At 38.7% G+C, this 18,861-nt stretch overlaps 1 protein-coding gene across 1 annotated transcript in view; it reads right to left on the reverse strand.

Annotated features, from left to right (window-relative positions):
- Positions 1–18,861, reverse strand: part of CCDC77 (coiled-coil domain containing 77) — a 743,168-nt gene that overhangs the window by 509,479 nt on the left and 214,828 nt on the right. Inside the window, exon 2 of the mRNA XM_044088479.1 lies at positions 1,969–2,041. The gene's annotated coding sequence lies outside the window, so the exon portion shown is untranslated. The remainder of the gene's footprint in view (positions 1–1,968; positions 2,042–18,861) is intronic.

Below are 18,861 nucleotides of genomic sequence, written 5' to 3' on the forward strand. Positions count from 1 at the left end.
CTGCAAATCAATTGCAGATCAGAGCAATGCTAAAAGGAAGAAGTTCAGACTACAATTACTGTCACACATAACAGATCTTTGTTGTCAACATGCTTTTCATGTCTGTTTTATAATGCACAACCACAAAGCTACTTGAATTTACGTAGTGGTTGAGCAGCTACTAGGCCAAGGGATGGGGCTTGTCAAGCTGTTGCATGCTAGCTCTAATTCTTCTAGGGTTAGAGTGCTTTGCAGGATGAAGTTCATGTAACCACAGACAAAACTGTTGGAGTGCATTCAGATGAGACATAGCACCAAAATGGCTTCCAACAAAAAGTATTTTACATGGAGGCAAAGCCAGTCACATCCCACATGCAGAAGCCTATGCCTCATGAGCCCCCTAACTCAAAGAACTAATCATGAGGCCACCAAATCTTGAGGGTAACTCAAACACTTTCACTGTAAGTTTATTCAGATCTCTCTCGACAGAATGAATTTCACCAAATTTGCCTACATTTAGATGAATGAATACCAACTTACAAGCACTTCTGCAGACTGACAGCCTCTCAAAGGATAATGGCTATCCTGGGGTACCAGGGCTTGCTTAAAGTGCATCACCAATAACCACTGTAAACAGATGTACTATGCCAGTGCCAGAAGTGAGGAACATTATGTCAGAAAATCTAGGCCACCAACAGTATAAATGGTCCAAGTGTTATGCTGCTTTCATCAGTGCTGAAGGACCACACTATGGAAATAAGAGATCTCTACAAAGTGAAAAGGTAGAGATGAACGAGTCTCCTGGTCAGAACCAATATTAACTGTAGCCAGATATCATGAGAGAATTGAAAACTAACCAGTAAAGCAAAAAAAAAAACATGTACAGGCCTTAAAGATGTGGATCATTAGGGCTTTGTATTTATAATGGTACTCATTCAACTGCCCATATTAAGCCATGTGACCACCACTAACACAAGATTACTGTATTTCATCCCTTTTGCTTGTACTTGGAATGCATACTCAAAGGCAGAGAACACAGCAGTGTGGGCTTATCAGTACAAAGAAACTGATCTACTACTTGTAGGTAAAAATCTATTCTTGTAACATGCAAACCCCAGCCTAAGCACATAAATCCACTGCTCAAGGAATGTATAACTTTCTCAAGCTGACAAAGAAGTCAGACCAAAAGACTAACATTTGCTAAAGTCTTGTAAGAAAAAGACCATGTTAAAGATTTCTGACCTCAAGGTTAACTTCCCAAATTCTGGTGCCCCAATCTAGTTTATTTTTTTTACCCTATTTCTCAGAATGATTCCATTTCACAAATCTGTAGTAAGCATCATATATTTCTGCTTCTCTGGAGAAAACAACTCAAAATAAAACTCATAAAACACATTTTAATACCAACCTCTAAAGCAGATGGAAGTTTAAGAAAACACAATTGATGTTATAAAATTTAGACTCCACACAAAAAATGGAAATAAATACTTTCCCAGAACTGTGAACAGCACAGACAATACAACACTTTAAAATGTCCAGCAATGAGAAAAAGAACCATTAAAACTGTGCAGATCATGCACAGAGACACACATCCTATCCTGAAGGTCAGTGATCTGGGCTTGACTAACAGTTCAGATAAGTGAGGTCCATAAAAGGTGTAAAATGAGAAGCTGTGAGGCAACCAGTGTTTGTGTATATGTGTGTGTGTGTGTGGTGTACTTTGGAATGGGAGAGGAGTAAAACAAAAATAGATGAATAACATTTCTATACATTAATGGCTGTTGGAGCTCACCAACCAAACTATATAGGAAGAATGAATGGATGGATGTGAGGAGACTGGTAGGGGTCCAAGAAACTTAAGTGAAGTGGCAAATAATACATAAAAGTTCATTGCTGTTAAAAATGCTTGTTTTCCCTTTCTGACTTTTCATAGTTCCTCTTCAATCAGAAATGCAGTTCATTTCAAGCAATTTCAGCTTTCAAACTTACCACTTTTAGATGCTTGTGCTTCGGTACGCCTGTGTGGATCACTGGGTGCAACTTTCCGCTGTGGAACAGTAACCTACAAAAGTATACATATAACTCTAAGGATTAAAGCAATTTACATTCCAGGAAATTTAAAATGCTTAATACTGTCAGCAAATATCATGGCAGCACATTAATGTTTCTTCAGAGCACTACACTACACATAGCAGCAATACTTGAACATAATATTAAACAGCAACATACAAACACAGTAGCACTCAAATCACAGGAAACAGGCCATTACAGACGCCTTGATGTGCTCACTGTATTCTCAAAACCAAATGATTCATTCTGGCTAATTCAGCACTGCCTGATGTACTTCTGCAGTCACAACAAATTCTAATCTTAAACTTGACCATTTATCCTGTGTGTGATAACACCATCTTGGATCACTGCTGCACCAATCACAATTATGCATGACACAACACTAAGAAGTGAGTCCTCAGGCTAGTGCAAGACAATTAAATAAAGAAACCTCTACAAGTATATGCAGCTTCCAGCTTGCAGTCTCACATATTGTCTGGGCATAAGCATTTCTGAAAATAGGCTCCTGTAATTCCTGCAAATCTGGTGGAATTAGAAATTATGACCACATTTAAGGGCTTACACCATTTATCACAACAAAAAATAATACACATAACTAACTATTCAGAAAACCTGTACTTTGTCAATGGTTTACATATTTTTTTCATAAAAGACAAAAGAAACTGATTAGATTGAGTCATTAACTTTGTTGTTCCAGTGTACCAGCTGACACTTTAACTGGTAAATAAATTGCTTGGAATAATCTCTTTAACACCGTATAGGCAAGCCAATGTCTAGCATGTTGCTGTCTACCAACTAAATGCTGGGCAATCTACTCTCGTATCTCCTCAATCATTCTCATCTACATCAAACATGTTAGCCTTGCTGCAGTCAGTTATAGTTTTATTTTCCTATTATTTTTTGGGTTCCTATTAGAAGACTGAAGACGCATTCTTTCGAATGCGTCTTGGTCGAACTTAAAAGACTGAAACAGCAAAATATCGAAGCGGCTTTTAAGCAAATTCTTTCCCTGGGAAAGAATTTGCTTGGCCGCTACGTTACTTTGCCGTTTTCGGCACTGTAGTGCGGTCTCAGAGTTGGTATATTTAAGTAGTGGGGTGTGGGGGGCGAAGCCCCCCACTTAATGTAATGTTTAAAGTGTTTTGTTTTTTATTTATTTTTTTTGTTGTTGTTGGAACAGCGATTTATTTCCCTTGCAAAAAAATCGTTGTTCTGACAGTTCGACATTGTAAGCTTTCGCTTACATAGAGTCGATTAATCACCGTTCGGTTTTGTAAGCGTTTGGTGATCTAATATAGACCCTATTTTTTTAATCTATTTGTAACTAGGTAAGCACAATGGATACAACAGCCCCTTTCATAAGAGGGTCAGGAGTATACTGTGATTAACAGACTTGCTCAGAGTCATACAGCAGGCAAATGGAGATGGAAGAAATCAAACCCTTTACCCTTGACTACAGGAGGCAGTTCATTAACAGCTCAGAGACATAATCCTCTGCACTGAGTACCAGAGTATGACCCGATGGCAGCATCAGCGTCTACTACATTACCATCATGTTTTCTGTGTGTGTGTGTGTGTGTGTGTGTGTGTGTGTGTGTGTGTGTGTGTGTGTGTGTGTGTGTGTGTGTGTGTGTGTGTGTGTGTGTGTGTGTGTAATATACATATCAATAATTCCAAGTAGTTGCAGGCAAAACATTTTGAGACTCTCCATTACTGTGTTCTTTCCAACTCTTAAGGCCCAGGCTTCTCATAACAAAGGATGGCACTTAAAACACTCATCTCATAACTAAAACGTTTAACTCAAACTGATCCAAATCAACAGTATACAGCTTAAAGAGTTTCATTCTAAATATATTTTTATTCTCTCCAATAAGCCAGTCCATGATATTTTTATGCCTCCTTCAGGCATTAAATAGGTCTTCCCATCAACTTATTATTCTGACAAAATCTTCCTTTTGCCAAGGTAACATCTGCAACCAGCTCACCAGAATTTCAAAGGCATACTACCTCCTAACATTTTTGGGAATATACAATACAGCTCAAATATATTGGGCCTTAATACACAAAATTACAAATAAATAACATAAACATGTTTAACAATTTCATTATCCACATTTATCTTGCATCAATAAGATAAATCCACTTAGTGAACAAAAACTTGCACACAGATATCCAAGTGCCCCCTTCCCTTGTAGGTAAAGCTAAAAGTATCCAAATTAAACAGTCTTCATACAAACAGTGGTAAAAAAAAAAAAAAAAAAAAAACATCCCAATAACATCCTAAAGATTTCACTTACTTAAGCGTAAATATAACAAACATCTCACACTTCAAAGTTCGGAATACACATACCTATACATGCCCATTTAACCATTACATCAGACCTTTTCTATATCATAAAATCGGTACCTCAAAATACTGCACAAAAGGGCCAGGATGCGACTAGGGTAGCAGCACCTTTCTCCTGCTCTGCTTCTACATATATTTCTGACAAGAAATTATATTTCTAAACAATTCTAAACTTAATTGAGAAAATGTTGATAAATCTTGCAGTGTTTGACGTTTGTACCAAAGACTTTTTTTTTACATATTCCATTATTTTCCTGCCAAATTCTTCATGGGAAATATTCATCACTGTATCCAGCTTTATAATGAATTATATACAAAGGTGACTTCACAAGATTCTGTACTTAAAAAAGAGATTCATTCAAATTCAAAGAATCAAAGAAACTTTATCATCATTTAGGAAACACAAGTGCTACCTAAACTAAATTTCGAGTGTCAGCTCTTTTACAGAAAAACACAAACACAAAAGGACAGACATGACAGGTATTCAAGAATAAACAACAACTATAGTACAAAACTAAATATCTAAGTAGCTGTCACATGCCTGTACACTGTTTATTACACTGGCTACTAGATAATCAACACATGAAAAGAAAAGTACACTATACAAAGAGGTGAGATAGGGTGATATTGCACATAAGGGTGACTGGAATTGCACTTAAATGAGAATATATTAATTTTAATACGCAATGAATAAACAGAATTACTGTATGGAAAAAAAGAATGAGAGCATAACAATCTATTATAGTTTTGATACTTCCAGATTTATGTCTGCATTAATGAATCTCATTGCAGTGGGATAAAAACTGTTCATGAATCTAGAGGTCCTTCAGCGGATACTCTGTAGCCTTTTACCAGAAGCAAGCTTAGTGAACCAACCATACTCTAGATGATCAGTACTAACATTCAAGAATTATCACTTCAGATAGATAAACCGGACACCAAAATTCAGAATTTTAAACAGAACTGTTTCAAACAAATGGAACAAATCAATGAAGCTCTGCAGTTGCAGAAGACCTAGATATCAGGCATCAAAGACTATTTAAATGACAAAGAAAGAAGACTGAATGAGGATGAAAATAATATTGCGTTCCGGGTAAGGCAAACTACTCTTCTCCTAGCCAAAACTGATGAACTCGAAAACAGATCTCGCAGGAATAACATCTATATATTTGGATTACCTGAAAGAAATGAAGGTAATATGATTATTTGTTTTTATCTTCCTGGTTCCCTAAAATTTTAGACTTACCAGAAGCACTCTTATTTGGAACAGAGAGCGCATATAGATCCTTAGTTACTCCAGCATAAAAAAAAAAAAAAATTTCAAAGTCTATTATTGTTAAATTTTTTTTTCCTCTCAAGATAAAGAACTTATTCTTTAAGGCTGCCTGGGCTAAATCGCCATTCAAACTAGATGGATGTAACATTTGTTTTGACAATGACTATTCTGCAGCAATAATATCCAAGAGAAAACAATTTCTTCCTCTCATTACAGAACTTAAAAAAATAAAATAAATGTACATCTACCGTTTCTTGCCAGATTAAAGATTTTCCTTTCAGATGAAACTAAACTCTTCAAAGATCTGGACTCTGCATTGTCATATTTTAAAACGAATGCAATATTAGAACAAAGCGAAGATATGGATTGGTCCATTATATCCTTAAAGAGACAAGCACAGAAAACTAGATGGAAGGTAAAAGAAAAGAAGAAATTAAGAAACAAATGACTGGTTTCTTAATTTATATATAAAGAAAATAAAGTGCTAAAGATTTATTTTCTCCTTATACAAATATGTCTATTCTTTATCTCTGTATTTTTTTCCAAAACAATACTGGAAAAGATCTCATAGTCATGTATAACATAAACAGAAGTTAGAAAATCAACAAGAACCCTGCTATTACAAAGTAACCTAACCTTTTTTATGTTACACTTGCCTATTTTATAAACAGTCAATACTTTTTAAAATATGTTATAACAAAATATTATTAGGGCTTTTTAGTTTCAATCCTTATTTAAAAGAAGCATATAGCCCCTATACCAACATTTACACACTGGTGTTGCAATCACAGTTGGTTACCATTAAGCTAATGTATGCTTTGCATCTGTGTCAGTTGTAGTTGCACTGAGTTTGATTACATTAGTTTACATATCTAACTCTTTAAGTTGTCTTATTCCCATAAATGGGAAATTATTTACTAAAAAGGAGCTTGTGCTTCAATTGGCATTTCATGTTTTAAAAGCATTAACAGTGAAACAATGACTTACAAGGCGATAAACATTTTACGAATGTAGATGTGGCCCTGTCTGACTGCAATTCAGTATAACATTTGAGGAGTTTTTTTATCATTACTAGTAGCATAATGTGAAAGTTGTTTACCTTATTAGTGCATGGGCTTTGATAATGTACATTCCCTGTCCATATATTTCATGTTACTGTTCACAAATGAAGGGGCTGTGATGCTTAGAACAGATTTAAAATAATCTTGCTTTATAGATTTGTTCTATGTGTTCCTTAGTCTTGATAATGAGATGAAAAACAGTCAGAGAATTAGAGAAACATGCTGTCTGGTTACAAGATGTATTCATAAAAAGTAGAAGTAATTTTTCCCTCTCTAGTGCTTGAGCTTTCTCATCTTACTTAAACACTTGAAGCTTTCTCTGGGAAAGAGCCCGAGCTTTGTGAAGTTTCCTGCTCATGCAGAGTATCAGGGCTGTTAACAGCTTATGATTTTGACTGGTGGACAGTTTTAGGAGGTTAATTTAAATAACAGGTGTTCACTATAAATAATGCATTAGCTCAAATATCACTATGTTCTCAGCTGAACAAAGTTAATGAAACCATAAGGCTGTGAATGGGGAATACAATAAGACACAAACTCTGATTTCTGGCCAACTTAAATTAAAAGCTAAGTTATAGTGTGCCGATAAGACATTGTAGCTTAATAATATAATTCACTATGCTATAGTAAGTTACCAAAATTAAATTTTTTTCTCTTTCTAGATGATTAGTTTTTGATATATTTTTTGAATGAAAAATAAGCATATGGACATACCATTTCTGTTACATAAAGCAGTATAGTTTGTTACATAAGACAGATAAGAAGGCTATGCAAAGCATGTAAACCAAATATTTGGTGAATGTTCTATTTATCTTAAGATCTATCAGAAGTGTTGCTCTTTATCATTTAATAAGTAAAACAAAACAATGCTGCATGCATGGGTGCCCCAGGCATGTGCAAGGGTGTGCACTTGCACTCCCTGGATTTTGCCACTGGCCAGGAGATTTATTTTTTTAATTAATAAAAACATTTTTTTAAGGGTATTCTTCTTTAAGAAAAATGCTGAATGCCCTTTGCGTCCAGTCTCACAGACTCAACAAGTAATGTATTACCTGTTTTCATATTCTGTGTCTGTGCGACCTGATTTTTACATCTTCATCTTCCATGTGCAGACTTTGAATGCCGGAAGACATCTGAAATGCAGACCATGACTTAACAAGTGAGAGGTAGGTATGTGTGTCTGTGTGTGTGTGTGTGTGTGTGTGTGTGTGTGTGTGTGTGTGTGTGTGTGTGTGTGTGTGTGTGTGTGTGTGTGTGTGTTTAAGTGGTAGGTAGGTAGGTGTGTGTGTAAGAGGGAGGGAGGTGTGTGTCAAACTGAAAAACAGTTTTGCTGTACGTAGTCAAATAAATATCATTGTTTCTTTAAAGAGAATGCCAATAGAAATAATAGTGATGGTGGTATTTGATTGGATTGTGTAATATTAGATCAACATGTTTGGCTTTAGTAAAAGTAGTAGCAACAGCAATAGAAGTAGTGTGTGTGTGTGTGTGTGTGTGTATACATCTTCACATGGTCTTTAACCAGAACAGTATTTTAAAGCAGTTGAATGTATCTTATATGATTTAGATTATGTATCTCCCTTTAGCTCTCTAGTTCTCATGCTTCTTAACACATCACTGCCATAAAAGCAAAACATTCAGGCCTCCCAAATAAAGCAAGAATGATGAAATAAATTTCATGCTAATTATAATGCTGCTTGAGATGACAACATTTGGCAAGCTGGATGAATGCTCAATAAATACATGGAGAAGAGTATAATGTACAGAACTGACACTAAGACTTTGCAACATACAACAGCAGGAGGAGGATATATGTTACCATAGATGGGAGAGACACACTTTACCCTTTGAATTGGCCTTATGGTAAAAAAGTTAACTTGCATTTTCTGTGGAAAATGAAGGCAACTGCATTTTACTATTACTCTGCTTCAGGGTCACAGTGGCTACGGGGAAGGGAGTGCTTGTTTGAAATTCAGTGAGCTGGTTGTGGTGTTCATGTTTTTGCAGAATGCAAATACATGACTACCTAGTAGAAGCTACCTTTGTGGAACTGTATAAATAGATTCATTGTCTACATATAACAAAGACAAGCCTGCAGCATATCTTACAATAAGCTTACCATACAGTATGTTATCTGATTCCACAGTGTATATTCAAATTTCACATCTCTTGATCTCTGGTAAAATATATGGGCAGAAAAAGGATAGACACTTACTCAGAGAAGGTAGAATGTATAATACTGCTATAAAATATTAGTTATTTATTAAAGTAAATAGAAGAAAATCAAACAATTGCAATTTTGCTGTAGTGCTTGACATACAGTCAAAACAATGATAATGTATCTATGATCTATTTTCATTCACGCTACAGCTACAAAATCTCTTTAATGTGGAGTTATTCAGATTTCTTTTACTTTGACACAGATTGTGTATAGTGACTGATATTGGTGGACTGTAACAACAGACGTTTGATTGGGCTTTTATCATTGAAATGTTCTGAATTGGGTAGTTTTGTCACTACTGGCTCATATGTTTTGTTTCATTGCTTACTGGAAAAATGTTCAAAACTATAAAGCATGCTCTAACAAGCGGGATATAATTTAAAACAACCAAGCAGGTGAATCGAATAACTTTTGCATGTTTGAATGGTCCTAAAAATGTGTGCAAGGGGACTATGATTTGAAAACAGCCCAAAGGTAAACTTAATCCACCATTGGCCAGATGCATTTTCTTTGAATGTGGGTTTCAATGCTGCTTCAGTGAATGTGAGTTTCAAGGGCAGAGAACTTTTAATGTTACATCTGTTTTCATTGTGAGACTGTATTGCTTTGATTAGTAAACGTCTATCAGTGTTTGCGCTACAAAATTTTAAATAAAAGTTTTAAATTAAATCCAGATATCTGGAATCATTGTAGAAGTAAAGCAGAAAATAGTATGCACACTGACAGTTTTGAACAGTGTTTATGATAACTTGGGGAGAAATAGCCAAATAATGGGACACTGAACTGACAGAGGGGGGACTGTGTATGGGGGTCCCTGATCCATTACCCTGCCTAAAGCCTCATTTGACCTTGATGCAGCTCTGATCCCTGGTTAGTTGAGAGCTATATTCTGATCTTTGGTCCGTGCAGCATAGGAGTTGTACACTTAAACTTACAACAATATAGTACATTCAGTTTTTGTTTTAAAAAATTACAGTTACCCAGAAAATGCATATTTTTACAGGAATAAGTTCAATATTACAGTTCTGTTGAGGTCTTATTTCATAACACTATAAATCCACAGAGACGTTGTCAGTTTCTGTACTACGTTGTGGAATACAGCAGGAATTCTTGGTTATCCCAACAAAACTCCTTTCTCCCCTAACACTTTCTACATCACCTCCCATAACCCCCTCAGGGCATACTAAGCTACTGGGAACAGAAATTGACCATAAACTCAGATTTGATATTCATATATCTCAGTTAAAAAAGTACACAAAAAACTCACTACCCTACATAGAAACAAACACTACTCCACAAATAACACCAAAATAGCTATTGCCCAAACCCACCTACTCTCCACCTTATTATATGCTGCACCCATTCTCACTAATCCGAAAAAATCTGATTTACAAAAACTTGAAACCGGCTACAATAAAATAGCGAGATTTGCCACAAATTCCCCAGCTAGATCTCATCACTGCCTAGCACTCAAAGAGCTCAACTGGTTAGAATTGCCCCAACTATTACACTATTCACAACTCTCAATGGCCCATAAAATCCTCTCAGAACCTGAAAAAATACCTGCTCTACATACACTCATTAAACCCTATACTATGCCATAACTCTCCGATCCACCAACCAAAATCACATACAAACCTATATATCTAAAAATCAAGCAGGGAATTTCCTCTTCTCAAACTATATAGACAAGCTTTGGAATGCCCTTCCAATTGACCTTACCTCCCTATCATCACGAAAAACATTTAAACTAGCCTTAAAAAACTACCTCCTTACCAAATGGATCTGCCCTTGCACAACTCCCGGCTAATCAATAACTCTACAGTCTCCGCAAGCACCTATCCAAATGCTTTCTACCACACAATTACCACTAACACACTAAATAAGTAAAAGCATAAAAGTATAAAAATCTGCCTAAGCAGCAGAGACCTCCAAAGCAGACACCCAAGCAACCGCTACCCCAAAACAAAACACGTGCAACACATAGCTCACAAAGCCAGTGTGCCAAACAGTCACAGCCCTTAAGGCTAAACAACACACTTGATAAACTTGTAATAGGTGACTCTATCGTCAGGCACACTGACGTCCCGCTCACCAGGCTGAACAAGGAGAAGGTCACGGTGAGCTGCCTGTCGGGTGCTAGGATCCGCCACATAACACAAGCACTCAGGTCACTCCAAGACAAGTACAAATATGACTCAGTCATTGTCCATGCTGGTGTGAATGACCTGAGATGTACCTCCCTGGACTACATGAAAAGAGACATAGAGGAGCTCTCTGAGGATTTAGCCCAGGCCGGTATGACCCTGACCTTGAGTAGCATCTTACCCTCACCAAGAATGATGCCACAATATGAAGACAAGATGATCAATTTCAACAATTGGCTTAAGTATTGGTGTCATTCAAAGGGGATCCAATGCCTGTCAGCCTGGGATGACATGCTCGACAAGCCACAATGCTTCGTTAGGGACGGCTTGCACCTGTCACCCCTGGGCTTTCGGATATTGGCAAAGGCTCTTGCTACCCCCATAGTGCCTTTTTTACGCAAGGCTCAAAAGACAAACCCACCTCCATTAGGTATCACAAGGGATAAGAAACTAAGAGTAATGCTACTCAACGCCAGAAGTCTAAACCTCAAGATGCACGCACTCGAAACTCTCCTTAGCATGGAGAACATAGATATCTGTGCAGTAACAGAAACCTGGTTCAAGGCTTCCGAGAGCACCCCAGCACAACCAGGTTATACCTCATACCATGCTTTCTGGCCCCAAAACTTGGACCGAACCACAAAAGGAGGGGGAGTATCAATATTCGTCAAAGATACCCACACTTCCAGGTTGGTGGCACAGCACGAAGCATCAGAGACTATCCATGTGCAACTAACAGTGGGTAAAACTGCCTTCCAGTTTACAGCATGCTACAGACCACCTTCCCAAACCCAGGAACCCCACTCGGCCTTCCTGAGAACACTGGAAAATATGAAGGTCTCTCCAAACACCATTATATTGGGCGAATTCAACTACCCAAACATAGACTGGGAGCATTACTCTAGCTCCAACACCCTAGCTCAAAGGTTCCTAGAATTTATAAACTCAAATGCTATGGAACAACTTGTTACCACTCCCACAAGAGGGGAAAACATACTGGACCTGATCATCACCAACATGGGGACTCTATGCTCCAGACCAGAAGTGTATCCCTCACTGGTAAGATCAGACCATAAACTAATCTCACTGGATATTCACATCCCGACTCCACCCCCTGCCCTGAAAACCACAGTGAAAAACTTCTCTAAAGCAAATTTCACACTCCTCAAAACCGAGGTGGAATGCTTCAAGGCCTCCGGGCCTGTGGAAAATACAGCCCGGACCACAGAATCCTTTATAAACACATTCTATGAACATCTTCAGGAATGCATGGATCATGCAATCCCAAATAAAACCAAGACCCAATCCTCCAAAGGCAGACGTCCTGTCTGGTGGACCCCAGCCATAAACAAACTATACAATAGAAGGAGGAAGCTACTACATGATAGAGCAAAATCCCAAAAAGGGAAGGCATCTCTGATCAGTATTAGCAAAAAACTACGGGCACTCATAAAATCGTCTAAGGCCAGTTTCAAGAGAAAAATTGCACAGGACACTAAGGATAATCACAAGGCTATGCTCAGAATTAGTCCAAAAATGACAAAAAATACACCGAACCCACAGACATTGCCAATATCCTAGCTGACAGGTTCAGCACAAACCCCCCCCCCCCACCAAAAGGGCAAATATCTATCCCAGCAGAGTGCTGCCCCCCCTGACATCTCAGATGCTCAGGTAAGAGCTGCTCTCTCCAAAGCAAAAAACACAGCATCAATGGGACCAGACGGTGTCTCGGGCTGCGTCCTACATGAACTCCAAGAAGAGCTAAACCCAAACATAAAACTACTGTTCAATCTCAGCCTTACTACAGGATATAAGAGTGGCGTACAGCAACAGTGGTCTCTCTCCACAAAAGTGGTGCCTCAACGGATCCTGGAAACTATCGCCCCATAAGCCTGACTAGCTTGGTCTGCAAAGCTATGGAAAGGATCATCATGGACCTCATAAATAAAGATATTGGGGACCTACAGACACTGGATCCTAAACAGTTCGGCTTTGTTAAGGGCAGATCCTGCATCTTAAACCTGGTTGATTTCTTTGAAACAGTCACCAAGGCCATTGACGAGGGGAAGGTGGTCCACACAGCCTACCTGGACCTCGCAAAAGCCTTCGATACAATACCACACTCAGGCATTACAGATAAGCTCACCAGCTTAAATATAAACCCCTATGTCACTAGATGGGTTGCAAACTGGCTCAAGGACAGAACCCACATGGTTAGAATTGCTGGAGCCATGTCAGACTCCAAACCAGTTACAAGTGGCATCCCAAAAGGCTCAGTCCTGGGACCTCTCTTGTTCGGTATATATTTCTTTGAGGTACAGGCCAACACGGAAGGATTGTGGCTGACCAAGTTCGCAGATGACTGCAAACTGGGTGCCATAATCGACTCTCCAGCCGACACAAGCATCCTCCAAAAGGGCCTCATAGAAACAGACAACTGGTGCCAGAGCCATGGCCTCAAGCTAAATGCCAAAAAGTGTATAATCATCCCCTTTGGCAAAAACAAAGTGCCCACAAATTACCACATAGGTGGTAATCCATTAAGTACAGAAGAAGTAATTAGGGACCCAAGTTGATAGCAATCTCTCATTTGACAACCACGTGGCCAAAGTGGTTAGAAAAACATTTTATATAGCCCACCTAATCATGAAGGGATTCACATCTAGATCAGGGGAAGTCATCGTGCCTCTTTACTCATCCCTCATCAGGCCCATAATTGAGTACAATGCCCCTTTTGGGATGTACCTTACCAGACACCTGCAGCAACTGGAAAGACCCCAAAAGTACCTCACCAAGAGGATCAAAGGGCTCAAACAGATGCCATATGCTGCCCGGTTAAAGAAACTCCAACTCTACTCAGTGGCATACTGCCTGCTCAGAGGCGATCTGTGCCTGACGTATAAAGCCAAGTCCAACCCGGAATTAATGGACATGCTGCACCTCAGAAAATCCAAATCCCATCGAGCTATGCGCTTGAGAGACTTGAACCTCAGCACTGAAATAAACAGGACATACTGGAGGGACAGATTCATAACCCAGAGGCTCCCTTCACTCTGGAATAAAATCCCAGTCCAGGTTAGGCAGAGTCCCTCACTGACTCTCTTCAAGAGGAATCTTGATGAGTGGATGGGAGATCGTAGGTTTACCCCGGGTATCACTTCTGTGTCACTGTTAGACAGAGGCACAGTATACTAACCTTGAAAAAGGGCATAGCAAAATTAATTTAAAATGGGTGGCGAAAGCCAAACACACTCTGGCTAGGCTTATAAATGCCCTAGGGCAGATAGCCTAGTATAAACCTATGAACCTATAACTCTAAAAGTCAATTGTTCATCACTATCATCTCTGTAATAACTCCATAAAACTTGTAACTAATAATCTGATAACTGTTTACTGTGAGTCTCACTACAAATCATGTATAAAATGCCATTAGTAACCTGCTCTTCCTATAACATTAGAATAATACTATCATATACTTTATGAGTGCCTAGCCTTGTTATATGTGCAAAATAACTATGTAATAGAGTAGATTATTCCTACTTACCATTTCTCGACTTGTATTAGTCATTTCTGTGCCATATGTGTATATATTTGTGCTTCTTATTCTGTATTTTACTGGTATAACTGGAGCGTTTCTCCCCAGGCCTCCACTGACAAAGGGCATGTGTCCAATTGGACTTCCCCAGTTAACAAATGTAAAATAAAATAAATCCACACGTTAACAGATATCCCCTGGAGCTGTGACCTCTGGGATAGCACCCCCCCCCCGGCAAAAAAACCTGCGGTCACCCTTGGTTGCATGTACTGTGATATATTCTTGAGTGCATTTCTTGACGACTATATTTGAATGTACATATTAAGATGTTTCATAGAAGCATTACATTAATAGTAACACAAACATATATATATGACATTACCAACTTTTTAATTAGAAGCTTGATGCTAATGTCATGAGTATGCTATCATTACACATGAAGTTATCATACAAAACAAAAACGAAACAAACCTTATGCTTAACAGGGCTGACAGGTGTGTTAGTTTATTATAGGAAAATGCTGAGCACAAATAGCAATACATTATTGTTTAAATGTTTCATGGCATTTATTTATTATGATTACATTTTCAGTGAATGAAAATAGATGATTCAGGAAGGAAATTGATCTTTTTTGTGAGGCACATAACAGGAATCTTTAACTGCAGTACCACAGTTTCTCACCTTTTCAAGATGACAGTGGATGAAATTCAAGATTGTATATAATTATCAAACAATAATAAGAAATTGTATTTATCTCTTCGTGTTTTAATGAACGTATAAAAATGAGAAATACACAAATTAAACAACTTTGGGACATAAAATACTATTCTTATTTTTCACACATCTATACCGGTTTTAAAGATCCGCGGTGGTGGTGCTGCGGTAGCGTTGTCACCTCACAGTAAGACGCTGACCGGTTCGACTCTCAGCTAGAGCGTCTTCTGCATGGAGACATGCATGAATGGGCGTACCTTTGTTAAAGGTTGTGCGTTAGGGCTGGCAACTCAGCACGTAAAAATCAACTGGCAATCATTAGCGGACCAGAGTTCCGCTGTGGCAACCCCTAACCGGGAAAAGCCGAAAGACACAACAACATATACCGGTTTTAAAGGTACAAACTTGTGTTCACTTTGCTTTTAATGACAATTTTGTTTAATTGAAGCAGAGTTTTTGGGCTTTTTAGAATAGTAGATGGGAGGGTTTGCTTGGATGGTTAGACTATTCAAACAGGGAGTGTTACATTTCAGGAGGAATTTGAAGGATTTTAAAAGTAAACATTTAGTTACATTAAAAGTTTTTTGTTTTTAGTGGGTGTCTACAATAACAATTACTATGTATCTAATTAAACTGTTAAGTATTAATAAGCAGTTCTTTAACAAAGAAAAGATATTATACTGGGTCCATATAGCTAATTTTAAAAGAGTTACATCTGCACTGTTCACCTGTATGACAAAAGACATGTATTTCCATAAATGTTAATGGATTGAATAACAGCTACAAGAGGGGTAGTCTAAACAAATATTTGAAGTTATTTAACTCTCAAGTTATTTTTTTACAACAAACACACATATTAACAGAAGTTAAAGACAGACTTAATAAGTATTACTCTATGTTATCTAATTCACATTATTATAAAACAAAAGAGCTGCTATATTATGGAAAAATTATTTGCCTATGCCTAAAATCATTGACACATACACTGAAGATAAAGGTATGCTTTGTTCTGTTACCCTAGAATATAAGAGAATATTAACCCTTAAAGGATCATAGGAAGTCATTAGGCAAATGGCCTTAGGGCCCTTACAACCCTAGCCAAGTTCTACCCTTATTTTCACGATCAGCACCTACTGCCCCTGTCCAAAAAAGACACACGTGGAAACCCTGGGGTGAATTTATGGTTACCCATCCAATCATTCAGATTGCGTTTGAAGAGGACCAATGAGGTGCTCTGTTTCACATGAAGTGGGAGTCTGTTCCAAAGGTGTGATAACTTCTGGGAGACAAAACTGTCCCTCCAGCAGGTTCTATTAATGTCACATACCAGGTTAACATCTTTAGAGTGAGTAACCCTTGTACCATTTGACTTGCAGATATGCAGCATTTCCAAAAAGCAGGGTCACAGATTGCATTATATGCAAGACAGAGATCACCTCTGAGTAGTGAAACAGAATAAAGTGACAGTGATTTCAACCGATCCACATAGAACAAATGCTGAATACCTTGAATTTTCTTTCTGAGGAATCTTTGTGGTTCTCTCCAATTGCTGCAGGTGCTTGGAAAGGTAGATACCAAAAAGGGTTTTGTACTCAATCATTGGCCTGATGAGGGAAGAGTACAGGGAGGTTACAACTTCTTTTTTTTCTGGCGACAATGCCCTTACTTATGAGATGAGCAATACAGAATGCCCTTCTTACCACTATGGAGACATGGTGATCAAGGTAAGGTTGCAGTTAACTTGCATGCCCAGGTCTCTCACCACTGAGTGCATACTTAGGGTGTTGCTACTGATGTAGTAGTTAGCAGGAACATCGCTCTTACCAAATGGATAATACATTTTTTTGCACTGAGTTTACGGCCATGACTTTGCCACCAATCATTTGTTTGTGTAAGACCCTCTTGTAGGATGTTGACATCATTTGGAGATTCTATGACCACTCCCAGTTTGCAGTCATCAGCAGGCCGGCTACAGACCTTTAGTTTTTGCTTGTACTTCAGGGAAATAGATTTCAAAAAGTACAACTGCCACGACTGATCCTTGTGGGACACCACTGGTTACAGGTCTGCTGTTGGAGGTGGATTCCCCCAATTTTGACTATATGTGTTTTATCAGTGAGCCAGTTAGTGATCCATCTAATGATATACTGGTTGATACCTAGCTGGGTGAGAGTTTGTCAATGATGCCTGAGTGGGGGATAGTGTCAAAAGCCTTGGCTAAGTCTAAGTAGGCTGTATGCACAGATTTCTCCTCGTCCAGAGCCCTGGTGATTGTCTCAAAGAAGTCCATCAGGTTTAACAGGCATGATATCCCTTTGACAAATCCAAACCGAGTAGGGTCAAGTGTTTGGAGATTATCTATATCTTTGTTGATAAGGACCATGATGATTCGCTCCATGGCCTTGCAGATAACGCTAGCCAGGCTAATAGGTCTATCGTCCCTGGGGTCAGTGGAAGCACCATCTTTGTGCAAGGGAATAACAATGGCCATTTTCCATTCAGCTGGGGTGAAGCCGGAGCTTAGACTATGATTGAAAAGAGTACCCAATGGTGTTGATAATTCATGTTGGAGCCCGTGTAGGACACACCCTGGGATGTTGTCAGGGCCCATAGATACTGTACTTCAGGCCTTAGAGAGGGTGTTTACAACCTGATCTTTAGAGATGCAAAGTAGGGGACAGGTGGTAGGGATGTCATGGGGTACGTGTGATGGGGTCAGGGGAGTGAAGTTTTCACAGAACCTGTCAGCCAACAGGTTACCTATGTCCACAGGCTCAGTATATGTGGTATCACTAACTACCAGTTTGGCACAAATTTGGGCTTTTCCTTTTAGATTACAGATCTACCTAAAGAATGCCTTATGGTTGTCCTTAGTTGAAGAAGCTAATTTGGTTATGTAGTTTGTTTTGGAGGACTTCACAAGATGTCTTATTTGCTTGTTTAAGCTGAAAAGAGAGTGCAGCAGTTTAGGGCTTGCTCCATCTTACTCTTAGACAGCAATTTCATCCTCTTATTGCACAGTCTGTTAAGGGCAGTTGTCTATCAGGCAGGTTTGCTCTTTCTTGAGGAGCTTGTTTTGGCCCTATAAGGTACGGCCAAGTCAATGCAGTTATACAGGTGTTCGTATAAAGCACTGGTGTAGAACTCGGCATATTAGCCAATTCCATCTCACAGGGGAGGTGCAGTGAACCCATTTATACCATCCCATAAGAGGTTATAATCTGCTTTGGAGGTTTTTTAGTTTAGTTGCTGCTGGAGGGAATCAGGTAGGACAGTTACTTCAAATGAGATTGATTTGTGGTCAGATCTCACCAGGGCAGACCTCACAGTGGGGGTGCTATAGTTGTCTCCCATACTGGTATGCACCGGATCCAGGATGTTGACACCCCTTGTGGATTGTCAACTGGCTGGTTCAGGGCATTGGAATTAATGAAGTCATGGAACCTTTGAGAAAGTGAATTTGAACACGAGCAATTTACCCAATCAATGGAAGGGTAGTTAAAGTCAC

This window comes from Protopterus annectens, chromosome 11.part0 (genome assembly GCF_019279795.1).
Source record: "Protopterus annectens isolate FY-2018-M chromosome 11.part0, PAN1.0, whole genome shotgun sequence".
Lineage (NCBI taxonomy): Eukaryota > Metazoa > Chordata > Ceratodontiformes > Protopteridae > Protopterus > Protopterus annectens.